Source organism: Nycticebus coucang, chromosome 21 (assembly GCF_027406575.1).
Source record: "Nycticebus coucang isolate mNycCou1 chromosome 21, mNycCou1.pri, whole genome shotgun sequence".
Taxonomy (NCBI): domain Eukaryota; kingdom Metazoa; phylum Chordata; class Mammalia; order Primates; family Lorisidae; genus Nycticebus; species Nycticebus coucang.
The window spans coordinates 10,273,112-10,284,770 of NC_069800.1; positions in this window are offsets into that span (position 1 = coordinate 10,273,112).

The following is an 11,659-nucleotide window of genomic DNA, read 5'->3' on the forward strand; positions in this document are numbered from 1 at the left end:
CAGTAAGTAAAGAAAGAAAACAAGAATGATAGAAGATATTTACAAGTTATGTCTCCAACAAAGATTTAATAACCAGAATCCACAGAGAACTCAAACATATAAGCAAGAAAAGAACAAGTGATCCCATTGCAGGCTGGGCAAGGGACTTGAAGAGAAACTTCTATGAAGAAGACAGGAGCATGGCCTACAGACATATAAAAAAATGCTCATTATTTTTAATCATCAGAGAAATGCAAATCAAAACTACTTTGAGATAGCATCTAACTCCAGTTGGATTAGCTGATATCACAAAATCCCAAGACCACAGATGATGGCGTGGATGTGGAGAAAAGGGAACACTTCTACACTGCTGGTGGGAATGCAAATTAATACATTCCTTTTGGAAAGATGTTTGCAGAACACTTACAATATCTAAAAATAGATCTGCCATTCAATCCTATAATTCCTCTACTAGGCATATACCCAGAAGAACAAAAGTCACATCCTAACAAAGATATTTGTACTAGAATGTTTATTGCAACCCAGTTCATAATTGCTAGGTCATGGAAAAAGCGCAAGTGCCCATCGATCCATGAATGGATTAATAAATTGTGGTATATGTATACTATGGAATATTATGCAGACTTAAAGAAAGATGGAGACTTTACCTCCTCATGTTTACATGGATGGAGCTGGAACATATTCTTCTTAGTGAAGTATTTCAAGAATGGAAGAAAAAGTATCCAATGTACTCAGCCCTACTATGAAACTAATTTATGGCTTTCACATGAAAGCTATAACCCAGTTATAACCTAAGAATATGGGAAAGGGGAAATGGGAGGGGAGGGATGGTGGAGGTGGGTAGAGGGAGGGTGATTGGTGGGATTACACCTGTGGTGCATCTTGCAAGGGTATATGTGAAACTTAGTAAATGTAGAATGTAAATATTTTAACACGATAACTAAGAAAATGCCAGGAATCCTATGTTAACCAGTGTGATGAAAATGTGTCAAACGGTCTATAAAACCAGTGTATGGTGCCCCATTATCGCATTAATGTACACAGCTATGATTTAATAATAATAAAAAGAAGATAATGATAGCTAAAATCATCAATTAATGAAAAAAAAAAAAGATAGGGTCCAAGATCAGCAGCTTCCTTTCTAATTTTATCCCCAACAACATAGAAATCCTAGGTCTTGAATGACACCAGTAGAATCTGAAAAGATTATTATAATGTAATCTTTCTTTTTCCTTATAACTCTACTCTTGATCTTTTGACATGATCCTGTTCATTTCACTGAAAATTTCACTCTTGGAACTGGGTTCCCATTATCTCATGTCTGAGCATATTTCTATTGTCTTGTTTTCATGCCCAGGAGCAATAGATAAGAGCAGTGAACACCTAAATTATGTATGTATCAGTCATCAAGTCATGGTCAAGGCAAAAGCAAAACAATTTCAGAATAAAAAATGGTGAATTGTCATTGATAATCTCTATAAATAGGTAAGAAAATTATGGGCTGGATCAATACCTCATCTTGGAGAAAAGTCATATAAAACATGGCAGGGCCCCTTTTGTGAGAATCCCATAAATCTAATTGAACAGGTATGCTTAATGAGTGAACTCCACCCATACCTATAAGATCTCTTCCATATGACTTTAGGAAATTGAAGTTATCTAAATTTTAAAATTAAGAAAATCGAGGTTACAAATTATTATATAAATAATTCACAAATAACTAGTAAATGCCAGAGTGATAATTTGAGCCTACATCTTTCTGATTTTCATGTGTGTGGTCTTTATAGTACATTTTATTGCCAGACTATGAATATTTATCAAATGGGAAAATAGTTGGATTAAAAAAACTGGAACAAATAGAAGAAAATGATGAGAACAGTGAGGCTAATTAAAAAACATACATATCTTCACTTTAAAATTTGAATGTACTTTCAAATGATTACAAAAATGTACAATGATGTAAAACAAGTAATTACAATAATAAATAGTGTATTTACTATAACTAAGCTGATTCATTAAGGAAAAGATTACCTTTTAAGAAACAGTGCCGGAAAATTGGATAACAATATACAAAATATAAAATTAATTACAGCCTTTACCAATTACCATACATCAAATATATCTTGAAATGTATCATAAAAGCAAAATATAAGAGTTAAAATAACAAAACGTCTAAATGAAAACAAAAGAAAAAAAAATCTGTGACCTTGAGTTAGGCAAAGACTTCTTAGGACATGGAAAGCACAAACCAAAGTGGAAATTTCATAATTTGGACTACATCAAATACGTAGTAAATGCCAGAGTGATAATTTATTTTATTGCACATAAATTATATCTACATAAACCTGCATTTTTATAAAAGTACTTTACTTTAAATATACTGTGTTAGTTTATAAGTTACAGGTATGCAAAGAAGAAAGCAATCAAATCCTCCACCTCAAAGAAATATAGTTTAATGATTACTATCTGGATAAACAATAAATACAAAATGATATGTTCAAAGCCATAATAGAGGTATATAATAGGGTCTGGAGAAACTCACTATCTGTTTTGCCACCAAAAAAAAGGAAAGAAATTGAGCAAAACGCTTCTAGGAATTTAATATTTGAGAAGATGACATTGTGCATATCAATGATGAAAAGATAAATTATTTAATAACAATAAAATAGCCATCCCTTTTTAAATTCTCACAGTGTACAAGGTATCATTTTTAAGTGTTTTCAATGTATTAAAATATTTTATGCAAGGAAATCAATAAGACATATATTATCGATAATATCTCTACTTTATACATAGTGTAATTGAAGCACAGAAATGTTAAGTCACTTGCCAAACATCTCACATGAAATCATAAAAATACTTAAAATGAAAAAATTTAAAAAATGTTAAAATATCTGAATGGAAAACACATATCTTAGTCATGGCAGAAACTCCAAAAGCCATAACAATTATTGATTGAATTGAATAAAAAACAAAAGAACTACCTGCATGACAAAATGCTATGTGGAAAGCTTGTATACAACTGATAAATTAGGAAGAATACTTTTATAAAAAATTCTAAGTATCAAAAGTATCAATTTTCCTTCCCTGTAAGAAAGGCCTACATATCAACAAAAAAATACTTTTAAAAAATGGGAAAAGAATATGAACTTCATTCTGGAAAAAGAAATGGAAAATATCCTTAAATACAAATAGGCTACATTTCACTTCTAGTAAGAAAGATAAGGGTGGTTGGGGTTGGTGCACTTGTAGCCCTGACTCAAGCCTTCCAGGCTTTATCCATGTAACAAACACATTTGCACCCCCTTAACATTTTAAAATAAAAATGAAAAATACAAATTATACATGATACTACCTTTTACTAAGCAGATCTGAAAATGTGAAAAATTAATACACTATATTGGTGTGATATGGGGCAACACATTTAATTGTACATTGTGGAAGCAGAAAATGGTGACCCTATGGAAGACAAATTGTAATATTTTTAAGTACATGTGTTCATAATGTGCATACTATGTTCTAATAAAACATGTAAAGTTTAAGTTAATAATTATGTAGAAAAACATGCATATACAAAGCATTCATTATATATTTCTTGTCATGGCAAAACGCAATAGCAAGAAAAATAAGAAAAACAAATCATCAATCCAGAGGCTAATAAACAAGCAAAATTATATCAATAGTCAATTTTAAAAAATGTTATTTTGATATCTATCTAAGGAAGAAAAAATCATCTCTAAGGGAAAGTTAGGCTGACCTTTATTTATTTATTTATTTTTTTGTAGAGACAGAGTCTCACTTTATTGCCCTTGGTAGAGTGATGTGCCATCACAGCTCACAGCAACCTCCAGGTCCTGTGCTTAGGCAATTCTCTTGTGTCGGCCTCCCCAGTAGCTGGGAACACAGGCATCCGCCACAACGCCCAGCTATTTTTTGTTGCAGTTTGGCCGGGGCTGGGTTTGAACCCACCACCCTCGGTATATGGGGTCGGCGCCCTACTCACCGAGCCACAGGTAGGCTGACCATTCACTCCTCCAATCCCTCATTCCAAGCCTGAGAAAAGGATAATGTCTAAGAAATTATGACAAAAGAACCTCTTAACTATGAATATTTTATCTAACTAAGATGTCATTCAAATGTAAAGACAATAGACAGAAATTCTGAAATGTAACATAGTCAGTAAATAGTGTATTCTTTTTTTGTAAAAAAGATAAACCAGTTGGATAATAAAATCAATAAACTGAGAGTAAATCAAGACAATATCTCAACAATAAAGACACCATGGTAAATGGGTTTGCACATATCATTGTATGGGAGGTAGACAGGCTGAATTCCTCACACACCTCCCAACTCAGGGTAAAGTGCCCAGTCAGCAGAATGTCTATGTGACTATCCCTGCATGGGAAAATCAGCAGTGCAGGTAGCTGAGGCCATCATCTAATACCTTAGACTACAGAAGCTGAGATGTCTGTCTTTTCTGGTTAGACTGTTATCTGGTCACTTCAGATGTTCCCTTACTCTATGCCCTTGCTTGCCTTTTACTCAACCTTCCTGGGGGCTGTAATCTCCTCCCCTCATCCTTAACCTGAACTGCTGACTCCTGATTGCTGTGCATCCTTGGACATATACTCTGTTATATGGCCAATAAAAAGGTTCCAGGAAACAGGACAGGTGCTGCAGTGTTTTCATGCTGCCACCAGGTGCATTAAACAGTGTGTGGCCGTATAGGCTTCTAGGCTTTATGCTATAGGATTTGTGTAAAGTCTCATGATTTCCACAGTGCTGTCTCCCTTGCTGACCACTGCCCCAGGTTGGAGTCCACTAAATGCCAAATAGTAATGGATTTATTTAAATATAGAAATGATAGCAAATAACTTAATTAGATTCCAAATCTTAAAGCCATTTATTGTATATAAAAGGTATGCTGTAATTGAATTTATAAAACATAAATGTTTGAAATATCCAATGTAGGAAACATTTGGCTTAGTAATTCAGTGTCCTCATAATGATCCAGTTTTTTAATTCTCCTAATATATATGCAAGAGTGAGGTCAGGGAACCCTTTACCTAGGTAGTACTCCCACAATTTTCACAGTGAGGGACCTCATGTGCTTGATTTTATCACCACCCAGCAGAGCCAAAAAAATGCAAAATAGCATACAATCCCTATATCTGGGTATCTCAATATCCCACTATTGAGAGAGTTTTCTACTTCCATTACTAAAATCACATAATTTGTAACCTGAGTATAACATGCTAGTTCCATCTGTGGTACGTATTTCTGAGTGTGGTGACTTACCTATGTCTTTAAGGTAAACTTCTGTTCTTTTACTAAAACATACGGATTAAAATTTCTACTAGAATTTTTATACTAATAAGCAAATATATTAATAATTTTCAAAATAGTTACAGCTATTTATGTCCATAAAATCACACATTTTACGCACTTTGAAGAACAACAAAAGTAACAAAACTAGTCAATGGACAGCTGGCTGGCTGGCTGGAGGGTGGGGGCTGTCCAGGCGCAGCCAGGCTGGCGGCTGTTCTGAGGGCCCAGGCAGTGACCTGGCCATTGCGGGCACTTAGCCCATGCTGGGTGAGCCCCCACATGGCCAGTGGCTGAGACTTTGGTTCCTCTTTTAACTGATATGCACCCCCACCCCGCATCTGCCTGTCCTTGGGCCACTCAGCCAGGGAGGCTCTGGAGGCCTCTGTCCTGCCATGGTCACTGCCCAGAGCTGAAGCTGAGTGGTGGATGGCAGTGGCCCAGTAGGGCCTGCCTCTTTGCTGAGACAACCAGAGAGGCCACTCCCTTTGCCCTGGGCCCCCTTGGCTGCAGCCTTGGAGGTTGCTGTCTGTCTGCCACTGTTGTTGCCTGGTGAAGCCCTGGAGCTGGAGGGAGCTGTGTCCAAGGGGAAGGGCCCTATGGTCAGGTGGACATGGGGAAGAGTGTTTGCCCCACTAGACCTAGCTGGACCTTCATCTGGGTTGGCCAGCATGTAGAGGTCTTGGGTCATTTTTTGAAGTCTTTTCCCTGTGGGGCCACAGTTTCTGGAAATGGTACATCACTAGTCTTGGGTCATGTTTAAGAAGTTCCCCTTTTCCCAAACTTTCACAATCTTGGTGGGTTTGTCTTAAGCTGCTTTTTTTTCAAATTTGAAAATAGATTTGATTTGGTTTTCTCTGTTTCCATTTTGTTTCTCACAGTGGGAACTTGAGAGGTTTAGAATTAAATACCTTCCACAAATAACTTTGAAAGAAGTCATTTTAGGGGATTTCTGAGAAGTGACACCATTGAACTTTTGCACAGATGGCCCTGGGGAGCACTGTCTATGCAGCCAGCCCAGGAAGCCACTCCCCATACTTTAGACCTGGTCAGTGTGCTTGGCGTAAACCATGCCTCAAGCCAGGCAAGCCTGGAGCCTGTCTGCAGAGCCCTGCACTCTGGGATGGTCTCAGAGACTCCCCGCTGGGGATGCTGTGCCAGAAAGGAGGCTGAGAGTATGTGACCCATGACCTTGGTCCCTGGCTAGGCTGCCCAGGGCTGTCCTTCTTCAGACCCCTCCATGCCAGGGCTGGCCAGTGCGCAGAGGGACTGAGGTGGACTTGCCGGAGCCAGGCTCAGTGGCTGTGAGTGGAGGTTTGGGCCAGCCGCCCCATGCATGTCTCAGGGCCCCACTCCTGGAAGAGAAAATAAATCACTGTCCCCTTGGGGGGGGGAGGGAGGGAACCATGAACAAAGTCGCCTTTGGCTGGGCCTGGAAACTCTGACCGCAGGCCCCTTTATCCATTGTGCAGGAATCAGTGGGCCTCTGGGCTCACAGCCGCCTTTCAGCCTCTGCAGGGTGCCGTGGCCCTTACTAGGGGAAATGTTGGTTTTTCCCTAGCTGTGGCCTCCAGCCTTGGGCTCACCCAGTCCTGGCTCAGAGCTCTGGCTGTGCCGGAGAGTGGGCTGTGTCCACCAACCCTCCGTGCAGCCTAGACCTGGTGCTGCCACTTTTCCAGCGGTCTCAGGCCACATACTGCACGCTGTGACACATGTCAAGTGCCACTTCACCTTGCCTGCAGCTGCCTTCAGCCTAAGGAGCCAAGGTCTGCTCCAGGGGGCAGTAGCTGCCGGGTCTATAGGCCAGGATGGCTGGGGGGGGTAAAGTGGGGTGGAAGGGGAGGTGGCCCTGGCCAGGGCAGGCCTAGGAGGAGAGGTGGGTGTCTATGTCACCTGGGGGAGCAGCAGTATGGGGTAGGGGCTCCTAGGAAACATCCTAGGGGGTAGGGGGCTTCCAATCTTGGCAGGAAGCACAGTGGGTTTTTTATTTTTTTCCCTGAGATGTCATAGAAGCTGGAGAGCAGTGGGTAGGGCAGGGGAGTTAGGCTGGGGAGTGCCCAGACCCTGTGGGCTCCTGTGAGGCTAGAGGGCACCAGGCCCGTGGCTTCAGGGCCACTCTGCTCCCTACAGCCCACCTGCCTGTCCCCAGTGGTGACCATGGAGCTTTGTCTGTAGCCCAGTGTTATAGGCCAGATGTACACATATGGGGGTCTCACGGGGCCAAATAGCCTTATCTTGCTTGCTCAGTGCCCAGCCCTGTTATTGGGGCAGGAGTGAGGGCTCTGTGCCTGGAGGTGTCTGATAGGCCTGGCTGTTCACTGGTCAGGCTGGGAATCCTAGGCTTAGTCAACTTCCTTGCTGACACCACAAAGATGGTGATAGGCTGCTGGGTCAGGGATCAGAGCATGGGGGCAGGATCCTTCTGAGGGTACCAGGTAGGGAACCCCTAGCTCTAGCAGGTAGACTGCTGTCTCTGAGGTGGGGGCAATGGCATTGCTGATGTGCTGTGGTGCCATGAGAGCCCTGAGGGGAAGAAGAGCCATTGGTGCTAGGACCAGGGCCCACCGACGGTGCTATCTGAAGACTTCAAAAGCAGGCACTGACCTGGGGAGGGGGGCTGTGCGGTGTCCCGAGGGCCAGCCCAGCTTACTGGCCAGCTTGGTGCTCACTTCTGGGCAAGGGTAGACTGGATGCTTTGTCCACTCATGGGCCCAGGGTGCCTGGACCTGGGGGTTCTCCAGAATCCTCCTCAGATCCTGAAGGTCTAGTGCCCAGGGCTGCCCTGGGTCTGTGCACACTGTGCAGAGCATGTGTGTGTGCCCATGTGCTTGCCTGAGCATCTCATGTGGGGCATGGCCTGCTGTTCTCTGCCTCTTAGGGGAAGGTTCTGGGCCCTGAGGCCACTGTCTCTGGGGTTCCCTATTCACCCTGTGCTGGGAGCCCCTGGGGGGCCTGCATGGGTGCAGGGACCATGTCTCATCGTCAGAACAGGGTACTGGGCACATGCTTCCAGGAGTTGGGGGCACTGTCCTCAGAAGGCTCTGCAGCTGGTCGGCCTGTTACCACTGGGCATGCTCCTTAGGTCCTCACACTCAGGTGGGCTCTGCGTGCTCCCTGAGGCCTTGTGCAGGGGTCTGTGTGAGCCAGGCTGAACCTGGCTCCCCTCCCAGCCCTCTGGTCAGGCCCCACACACTCCTCTGAGCCCTCTAACCCACTTTGCTTCTCCAGGAGGGGGTCCAGCTGCCCCATCCCATGGCTGGGTCCATCACCTTCCAGCCCAAAGTTCTTGGGGCCATGCAGGTCTTGCTGGGGAGGTAGCTATCAAAAGATGACTGGAGGGGTCACCTGTGGGACCAGGCTCCCCAGCTATCAGCTTCTACCTGCCCTACACTCCCCAGGTATACCAGGTCTTGCGTGGCCCTGCAGATCTGTCCCTGAGGTGTCCCCATGTCCTTGGCTACAGGGAAGGATTCTAACACAGCCCTGTAGGCTCTATAGATGGGAGGACATAGCTGGCCTGAGCTGTGGAGGCCCTAGGGTTGCCTAGTGCTAAGCTGGGCTGGGCCTCCTCTTAGGCCCAAGAACCTTTGAGAATGGCAAAGCAGCTCCAGAAAGTGTGAGCTTTCCATGCTGGCCAGCCCATGTGCATTGTATGTCCCTGCACACTGGGCTTATGCCCTCCTAGGCTATGGGCTGAGTTCTAGGGCCTGTGTACCCAGTGCCAAGCAGCATGAGGAGGTGCCCCGCCCCCTCCCCCCCGCCATGGGAGGGTAGGAAGCTGCTGGCAGCTCTGGCTCCTGCCTTTGTGCCTGACGCTACTCCTACCTTATTCTCTTAGCCAACTTTCCTTGAGCACCTGCTGTATACCAGGCTCCAGGAAGGGCTTGGGTGTGGATTGAGCGGGGCAGCCAATGTGGGGCCTCTATGGGGTCATGGGTGCACCCATGAAAGTATGGGAGAAGGAGGTGTGGGGAGGGTGCACTGGTGGGGATAGTGAGGCCTGGAGAGCTGGGCCAATGAAGACTGCTGAGCCTGGGGGTATTCTGCCTATCTTCCCAGGGCTGCTCCTCATCCTGGGGCTCCTAACCTCCCCACCCTGTCTGGGTTCTGAGGGGTGTCTGGGAGAGTGGGGACATTGGATAAAGAGTGTGTATCCAGGGACATGGTGTATCTGGGGATAGTGAGCATCTTGGGATGTTGTCTCTGGACAACAATGTGTGTCTGAGGACATTGGGGAGAGTGTGTGTCTCTGGACAAGGTATGCATCTGGGGATATGGTCTGGAGACAGAGTGTGTTGGGGACATTGGGGACAGAGTGTACATCTGGGGACATGGTCTGGGCACAGAGTTTGTCTCTGGGATAGTGTGTGTCTGGGAATGCTGGACATTGGGTGTGTGTTTGTGGACAGTTGTCCTCCCTGCTTTGTCTGGTACAGTGTGACAAGGTATGTGACGTGTCTGAGCTTTGGGTGGCCTGGGGCCTGGGCTCATGTGGTCTTGGTCCAGACCAATGGTCCCCAACCTTTTTGGCACCAGGGACCAGTTTCATGAAACACACATTTCCTCAGACCCGGGGTGGGAGATGCATTAGATTTTCATAAGGAGGCACAACCTATGTCTCGGCACACACACTTCACATAAGAGTCTGAGCTCCTATGAGACTCTGATGCTACCGCTGACCTGACAGGAGATGGAGCTCAGGCAGTGGTGCCAAGAGGAGGGCTGTAAACACAGAAGAAGCTGCCCTCCCTCGCTCGCTGCTCAACACCTGCTGTGGGACCTGGTTCCCAACAGGCGTCTGACTGATTCTAGTCTGTGGCCTTGGGATTGGGGACCACAGTTCCAGAGGAGCAGGGCAGGTGAACCCCCAGGTTGCTGTGTCCCCTCTGGGCCCTGCTGCTGTGGGCAGCCCCCACTTCCTGCCTGTTTTTCACACATGAAGGGTAGGGCTGGAGGGGAGGGGTGGGAGGTAAGAGAAGGGGGTGCTGGCCCCTGTACCCAGCCTCCTGTACCCATTGGTGCAATGAGACCTTGGCCCAGCCCTGGCTCCCTGGCCTGCCCACCACCCTGTACCTGCAGCCCCTGTACTGGAGACTTGTCAGGGCCAAGGTGTAGGTGTGAAGGCCCAGCCCCCGCAATGTCCCCCATGCTGAGGGTCCTCCTAGGTTCTCTAGCAGGTGCTTCTAGGCCTCAGATCTTGCCCACTGGTCAAGTGGTAGGATTCCTGTCCTGGTGAACAAGGGACCTTTTCTGGCCAAATACAGAGCAGAGGCAGCTGTCTTGGCAGCCAGAGTCCCCAGGATCTGATGGGGTGCTCAGGTGGGAGTGGGTGTGGCAGGGTGGGCCTGGAGAGGGGAAGGGCAAATGGAGGGCTGTTTGCTTTAGGATAAGGCTGGCTCTTCTGGTGGGGCTGCCGCCCTGGGGGCCACAGTTCCAGCTATCTGGAGGTCACTGGCTTTGTCACTTGACAGTGACTGGGTGGGTCCTGACAGCTCCCTCTGTGCCTGTCCGCTCCTGTTTCCCACAGACACTTCTGACCTGCTTCCTTTTCCCTGAGGCAGGGAGGGGGCCAGGCTGCAGGTGACCCTCTGACAGTATAGCCAGGGTAGGGCTTCTCTGCCACTGGGTGGCTCCTTTTCAGGGCATGGAGGTGTTGGGTCCAGCGCCCCCAGGACAGGTTAGAGCAGTTTCTCCACTTGCTCCTTCCGGACAGTGGCCTGTAGATTTGTAAGGCCTGTGCCTGGTGTCTGCCCAGACGAGCAGGTCCTGCAGCATGGGAGGCTTCATGGAGGGGAGCAACAGGTATCAGTCAGGGTCTCCCTGGGGTGGGCCTGGGACCCTGGAAGGGCTGAGGGGTCAGGTGGCTGTGTGTCCATGGACTCCGAGACCCTCCCCTGGGCTGGTCGTGGAGGGAGCAGAATGTGCAGAGGAAGGCTGGCCATCAGGAAGGAGACATGAGTCAGGAGAGGTTTCCTCCCGCCCCCCGTCCCCTAGAGAACTGGAGGAAACCTCTGTCCCCACAGCCTAGCCCCCAGTAGGGCTAGGATGGTATCCACTGGGGGACCCTGGACCCTCCCTCAGGCTATCAGTTCTTGCCATCTAGCAGGAGTGGGCTCCGAAGAGGTGGAATAGGGCACTCTGTGAGGGTCTCTGAAGGTGCCCATGGCAGCCTTCTGGACGGGTTTGCCACAGCTGCTCCCAGAGCCAGCTGGTAATCAGGAGTTGAGGCAGTGCTGGCTGGTTGTTGGCAGCACATGCTGCCCTCAGGCCCCCTCATGGTAGCATTCTGACACCTCAGGCTTGCTGACCCTCCCAGACAGGGATGGCTGCGGTG